The sequence below is a fragment of the Osmia lignaria genome, chromosome 10, assembly GCF_051020975.1.
Source record: "Osmia lignaria lignaria isolate PbOS001 chromosome 10, iyOsmLign1, whole genome shotgun sequence".
Lineage (NCBI taxonomy): Eukaryota > Metazoa > Arthropoda > Insecta > Hymenoptera > Megachilidae > Osmia > Osmia lignaria.
In genome coordinates this window covers 4,908,072-4,915,895 of record NC_135041.1, presented here as the reverse complement: position 1 = coordinate 4,915,895, position 7,824 = coordinate 4,908,072, and the positions used below count along the sequence as shown (strand labels likewise).

The 7,824-nt window shown below is 40.7% G+C and overlaps 1 protein-coding gene across 2 annotated transcripts in view; it reads left to right on the top strand.

Annotated features, from left to right (window-relative positions):
- Positions 1-267: 267 nt before the first annotated feature.
- Positions 268-7,824, top strand: part of LOC117611624 (uncharacterized) — an 86,710-nt gene continuing 79,153 nt past the window's right edge. For both annotated transcript variants that reach the window (XM_076690549.1, XM_076690548.1), the window contains exon 1: positions 268-741. The gene's annotated coding sequence lies outside the window, so the exon portion shown is untranslated. The remainder of the gene's footprint in view (positions 742-7,824) is intronic.

The following is a 7,824-nucleotide window of genomic DNA, read 5'->3' as shown; positions in this document are numbered from 1 at the left end:
GTTCTAAATTTTCATAAATTAACATGTACAGTATCGAGCAAAGTAGGCGCCCCTGAGGAAAGTGGCAATATAGGGGAAGTAGGAATTATCGGAATCTTAATTTTGACGGTATTAATATTAAATATGATTTAGAAACAAGATAATACAATTTTTAGTTATTAATATTGTAAAATTTAGTATAGAAATAAGCAGTATGAATAATAACCTAAATATTAATTCAAATATTAATTCTACCATGTTTGATACTGTACGATTATCAAACAATATTAAAATTGTTATACTGTATAATGCACAAATTATCTACGTAATATTAGTGATACGTGTACCACTAGTTTGAAGACAAAATTGTCTCAGTGAGGTTAGAAGCTGAAGTGGGGAAGAGAGCCGGCGAGGGGACCGTTTCGTCATGCGTATGAAGCGCGCATGCTTGTTATCTCCTCCAAGTGTCGCATGAAGTTGGGGCCTACCGGTCGATAGATCGATGATCACTCTGGTCTTCCCGGGCGTCTAGACCAGGTTTGGTGCAGATCACACGTGTTTCGAAAGTGGAATTCCGCATAGCAAAACACGGAACAACTAAAGTCAAACTGACATTCGGGTACGTAGTAAAACGGTTAGTGCTCGCGGTTATTGTTCGCGCCTCAAACTGTGGAATCGGTGATCCAAATATGTTACGGCAATGCTACGCCTCAAGGTCACGATTTAGCATTTGGACTCCAGATTCTGGAGAATTAGAGCCAAGTAAGTTTTTGTATATTTGAAAATCCGAGAAACGAGACCCACTTAACACTAAACCTACCAGGCGTCATAAAACGTATGTGGGAGATGTGCAATCAAGAATTCTATAATTTGTAAGAAATGCAGTAAAAAGAAATAAAATAAACATTATCTATTTTTAAATATAAGAAAATATTTTAAAGCGGCCATTTGACCGTTCACCGTAGGAATAGGTTAGGTTAGGTTGAAGTATCGGTAGGTTTAGTGTTAATCTAAAATGGAGATCTTGCATCTCGTCTATTAACAAATGTCATACGAGCACATGATCAATATCGAGTCTGAACAAGTAGTTTTCAAATCTATAGACATTTCCACGTTACACGCTTGTTACGAGTGTAGTTTAATGGTCTTGCGTCGTTATTCTGAAAAGTGTCATAGTAGCTAGAGCAGAGCCACAACATCGGCAAAAGGTAGAGGAATTTATTCTAGAATTAGACATCCTCGTGTTGTATTTCGAATCTCTTCAAAATCTGTTTTCATTGCATTCGCGTGTCCTTCGCTCACCAGATTATAACTGCGAGTAATTTAACGTCTCTCGTTCAAAATCTATTGCCTCTTTGCGGAGTCGTTCTAGATAATCGGTAGCCGATACGATCAACAAACTTTGTAATATTCCACCGGAAAATTAAGTGACCTGCGCAAGTTGTACCGCCGATTACTCGATCTAATATTTATTATTTGCAGACAGCGTGTCGCGTTTGTGATCGATCTAACACCGACAGAACCGAATATTCGACCGCGGACGGAGTTATAACAGTTATTGAATAAATTGTCTTCTTATCTGATTTCTTTTTCTCTCATCTGTCGCTGATTTTCCTTGCCTTTTCGTGCCTTTGAGATATTCAAAGCTCGATCACGATTCTGAGATCGATCACCTCTTCTTTCGCCAAGATCCTTGCGTCAATCTCCGCAAGGAAATTGACGCGGTCTCTCCCAAGAAGTAAGAAATAAATACAGTTACATCGTATTTATTTTGTTATATTTTCTAACATCTATTGTCTCTTTTATTCAGCACTTGCTAACGATATTACCTGATAATAGAAATCATTTGTTCGTTGTTAAGCACACGTTGGCAGCAGTATAATAGAAACTTTAACGAGATGCTGTTTATTCTTCTATACACTTCTAGCATAAACGTACCAACTATTCTTTCTTATCTTTTCAATTGCTTTTATATAACTCTCTTATTTGACGAACAATACCAACATTGTACTAATAGTATGAATACTGAAAACTGTATTAAAGACATTTTATTAATTATTATGAGTATTTTGAAAAAGAATCCAGCTACCTAAAACGAAGCAATAGAAGATATTTCTATCGTTGTGATAAAAAAAAGACTTAAGTATTCACGATGAATCGCCGTGAATTTCCGTCCAATTACGAATAAACGTTCATAGAAACAGATTTCATCGCGAACCTGGTCATTCGGTTCATTGACGGAACAATTCTTTATTCTCTTTTCGGATATCGCGTTCTGGATTATTCCCGTCCATTAGGAAATCATTCGTGAGCATTTATCTTTCATCTCCGGTTTTAAAATAGAATTCACTGGTTAAAAGTTGATGCTGAAGATGGCCTTTATCAGGCAAGCTTTCAATTAGATAACAGTCCGCCACAGAGTAGATCAGAGAAAACAACGAAACCGAGAATACGTTCGACGAACGTGTCTCGCTAATTAAATTTCCGTTTCCTAGTTGCCCCGTCTCCCCGTTCATCCTCGATTTATCCTGTTTTTCAACTACGTTCATTTCCAGATTGCATTTGTCGCATTTCCGTGAATTGTCCCTTTTGATTTTCCTCTCATCGCTTCTTTCTTACGAAATAGAAGTAGAAATTCAATATCGAGTACTTCTCAAAGGATAAATTTTATTTATAATAAATTTCGTGAGTATTTAAAATAAAAAATATCCTTTTTGCATGTAATGAATAGTACGAGGGAAATGTACCGAATATTTGAATATTCTAATTATCGGGATTATCGAAATAGTTCAATTGTTCTAAATTGAATTCCGCATTCTATTGATATCTGAATATATCGAATATTCAAATTTTTATAAGGCTACTCATCGATCCGCTGTTACGAGCAGTTTCTCTCGCACGTCTTCTTGCATTCTCCACGGTAGTGGGAGGAATTCATAATGCCGTTCTCGAGTAGATCGAGGCGTTAAGTTAACGGCTTCCAATATTCGATCTATAGGGCTATGCTGCACTCAACAGCCTGATAATGCTTTACTTGCATTATGGAAAACAGTTCGTTAAAGCGGTATTATCCGTTCGGTCGGGCTCCACATACATACCTGAAGGTTCAGCTGTGCGTCAAGAATCCCTAAGACACGATACATCATCAAACATCAATCAATATTATAATCAGATCAAACTTTGCCTCACTATGTATCATTTTTTCTTGGTATTCGACATGTTATATATGATCTGGATGAATAAAAAAGACCGTGATTGAATCCTGGAAAATTACGGTTGAAAATCATTGATTGTGAAAACTAAATTGGAGTCCTACACAGTAGAAGGGTTAAGAAGCCATGATATAAGACTATCGGTGAAGCGTGGCTAACATATCTCTCTCTAATCCGGTTCACTGCGAATTTGAGGGGGCATTGTTCCAGTGTGCTGCCTTATCACCGTTCTCCAATTCCCTTTGGAAGTGTCCCTTACACCTCGAAGGAGTACCTAGCCGGCAATTCTCAAGGCCCGATCTTCGGCCGTGTCGTGTACCCACGCCCACCAAGTCGATGGCCATTGTACTTTAAACAAAGCGGCCTGCGTGAATTGTACCAGGATTTAATGAAAGAAGATAGGAGTCACCCTTTTATCCGACGAAATGGCCGCCACTGTCTGCCGTCGCCAACCGATTTCTGAATTATTGAGAACAGACCTTGCTACCATGGAATTTGTTAAACGAACTGTGAACTCGACGTCGTAGGATTTTTCAAGATGGTAACGACAGAATGAAGAGGCAATTTCCTGGCAATTTTATTTGAAAATTCTACAGAGGAGAAATTTTTCTGATTTTCAAAATTAACTTATAACGAACGTTTCCAAGATTCGATGATGCAGCTGATAATTATTAAGGACTCGAAATAACTTCGCAATTAAGCATCAGGGATAATTCGAAGTTTTCTGTGAAAATTCGCACCGTCTCGTGGAAATTGTAACAGGATTTCCTGGTTCACGGGAGGCTGCGAGCGGGAAAAAAAGCATGGCAGGAAACTTAAATGTGACCAGCTACACCATAATTACCCGGCGAACTTTTCACTTGGCGCTCGGACAACTGCAGCCTCGTCGTTTTCCCGCCTCGAAGTTTACGGCCGTTCCTCTCGCGATAGCGGCGCGGTGTCCGTCGCAAAATATCTCCGAAACGCCTCGTGAAAGTATTCCCACGGAAAAGTTGCCGCGTTCCACTGTACAGCCCGTCGAGCTTTAGCTTCTCGCGTTCAGGAAAAAGCTCGTCTCGTCGGAAAGTTTACGCAGTCCTCTGTTCTGCACTGCTCGTCGCCGAAAGGAAGGAGAGGACAAAGAGTTTTCCACGCGGCGATTTGCTGTGACTAGCGCGACGAAAATACTGGCGGGAACGAGGGGTTGGCTTAACGACGCACGGTTCGGGATAAAGGAGAAACGAGTTGAACTTTTTGACGACACTGCTAGCGGCGAGCTGCGAGATAAACGTCGTCCCTTTACGAGTACCGGCCGTCACAGTAGATAGTGTCCGGCATGGGTCGGCCGGTCGGACAGTGGTGTAACGACTTGTTTTGTCAGGCGCCGCCTCCAATGGCACAAATCACTCACGCGACAGCCAACTCCGATGGGTCTATCAGAGAAATCGCTGCGACGAGCGTTCGTAGAGTTTTGGGAAGATCGTCAGCCGCGATGGAGCGTGCTGGAAATGGTGGTCATTGAATAAATCTCAGGAACTTTATAGAAGGTGATCCGTGGAAAGTTTTGCCATCATTAATATGTTTAATCTATAAATTGAAATTAACAGAGTAGCAGTTATTCAGAATAATTGCGATGCAATATTAAATTTATAGAAGACTTAGATTTCAATAGCTTTTCACGAAACAATTTAACAAAAGATTGATTTTAATCAGCTTCCGGATGACGTGATTGCACGTCATCCGTCTCTTCCTGTGAAATGTAATGATGTTCATCAGCATGAATGCGAGCGACCATTGTATTATTATTTCATTTAAACCGCCGCTAATCAAAATTCGTTTATTCGCTAAACGCAAAATCAGCTTAAAACGGTTTTATCGGTCCCATGGCTCCGGTGCCTGCATGCTACCGCGTTGTAACAAGCTGCGGGGGTGCCTTTAATTCTCAATGCAATTAGCTTTTAATTTTCTATATATTTCCAGATATAATTAACATCGTCGCGACACGGCAGCGTGGCATACATCATAGGAAACGCGCATTTACAGCCTTATAAAACAGCCCCGTGACGTTAATTAACATCCGTAAACCACACACTGTCGTTCTATTGTGGTTGACATGAAAAACTAACGTTTCCATCGCGAAGACTTCGAGCGGACATGTACGAAGGGTTAATCGTCCGAGTTGGGTGAAATTTCTCGAGCAGCCATGTTTCCGCGAGAAAGAAAGCAGACCAGGGAAAACGGACAGGAACCGGATGCCACGACGAAGCGACGAAGTTTCGGACTTTCGCAGGGAACGTTCGCTGATCTATCGTTACTTTAAACCAAAGAGAAAGCCGCGGCGATCCCGTGGAACGCGCCGCCACCAAACGAGGGAAATCGAACTTTTCCAATTGATTCGACTTAAACTGACGAAGGGAACCACCATCGGTGGAGATCGTTCGGTTTGCGCACCTACCCACCCGCTCCTTTTTCTACTTCCCCCTTGCGCCTCGAACTTCCACTCTTTGCCTCTCGTCGATCGACTTCATCGTTCGACTTCCCATCGATCTCTTCCCTCGACCTCGCCCCCGACGACCTCCAGGCGAAATATCGTGGGAACTTTATCGAAGCGAGCTTTTCTTCGAGTTCAAAGGCGACGACTTGTTCTCGCTTTTTGACTTCGCCGCTTCGTGTAGTAGTATTCTGCGGTTCAATTAACTTGAATTAACTTTAATTAAGGGTTTAATCAATTTTTGTGACGTCTCTGTCGTTAGTAGATATTTCAAACTTCTCGCGATGTGCTTATTTGGGGAGAAGTACGATAATTGAGAAAATAAGTGAAATAGAAGGTGCTATGGTCAAACAAGTAGTATAGGTATATAAATTCCTCAATTTCAAAATAATGAAACGAAACACATATTTTTGAACTGATATTACGTTTAGAATTTCCTATTAAATAAAAAATGGAAGATCATTTATTTTTCAAATACGACCGGGCGTTATGGAACTTCGAAACATGTGCATATTTAGAGAGGAATACGATAATTAAAATAAGTGGAATAGAAGGTGTTATGATCAGACAAGTAAAATAGGTATACGTCCGTCTTTTACGAGTTCATCAATTTCAAAAGAAAGAAATTGAAGACGTATTCTTAAATGGGTGTTACGTTTAGAATTTTTTCATTAGAAAAGGAACATCATTTATTTCTCAAATACGACCGAGCATTGTGGGACTTCGAAGCCTCACATTAACTAGTTGAGACGCGTTTCGTTTCATCATCCTTGAAATACTTTGCACACATATCAAATATATTCTCGTTGTTTTTGAAGAACTTCTAAGGTATCTTCATGAACTTCGAAGAGGAGTTCACGAATTCTGTCGGGGAATAATAGCACCGAAAGAAAAACTAATTCTGGTGGCAGGAAGATGAGTATAGAAAGAGATAGGAGGTACTCGAAGGAAGGTACTCGTAAGGTGATTTCGAAGGACAAAACCGAGGAACTATGATACGCGATAACGGTACACGTACAGAATGCGTTTCACAACCCGGAGAGATTGTCAGGCCAATAATGCATTTCTCGCGGAAAAATCCAGGAAAGAGTACGTTCGGTCTAGAGTTTTAGTCATTTAAAATGCATAGAGTTCATAACTTATTCCCAGACGACTGGCGCACCCCGCAGCAGGGATTGCAACCCCTGTTTCACCTCTTCCCTCCTCCCGGAAACCTTACGGGCAACGTGTTTTCGCGCTCGCGACTCTTACACCGTTTCGCCCGCCACTTTTCTTTCGACATTTTACATTGTCAAGTGCGGGATGATGGAACGCGATATCAAATTCCCGGTATCGAATTCTGAAAACGGAACTTTGAGAGACTTCGGGGCACGCTCCATTATGCAGTTTTCCGTCGAACATTTTCTATCGATACCCGTGTTCCTTTATTCTCTGTTAGTAATAGTACATTTTTTATCGATGCAAGGCTTTCGAAGATTTTGAAACAAACTTTGTCTTGAGTTGCTACCAAAAATTTCATAAAAATGAAGTAGACATTGGATACCAGCAAATTATTTAGCTTTTGCGATATTGATAGCAAAACGATCAGCATGAAAAGAACGGAACTCTCGAAGCGGAAAGCGTGCAGCCACCGTCAGAGAAACGTATTTTTACCCGGTATAATCCGAATATAATTCGGTTTTATGGTGACATTTAACCATGGAAGCGCGCGTTCAAGGGGTAACAGCCTCCCATGTGTGCGGTTAATTGTTAGACGCGTGTGTTGGAGTCCAATTAAGCCATTATACGGGGCGCGAAAGGTGAGGCTAAGAGAAATATAAAATCTCAGCGGGGGAAAATAATTTACTAGCGTTTATTCGTCAGTTTTCGCTTGCCTCGCAGTTTTAACTTGTTTTGCAGTTTCTAACGTTACGCTATCTGGATTTCGCATTTGTTGCGGAATTTTAATAGCATTCTCGTTATATCGAATTAATTTCCTTAGAAAAAGAACATGAGAAATAATGTAAAAAGAGGCTGTATAGCGATCAAACGTTTGACGCGTCCATCGTGCAACAGCTTTGATAAAAATCGAGTGGAACGCTGAAGCGTTAGCTTTTAAAGGGTCGCCGTTTAAGAGACTCGTCAATTATTAACGACACACGTTACCGATCAATATTCCACTTT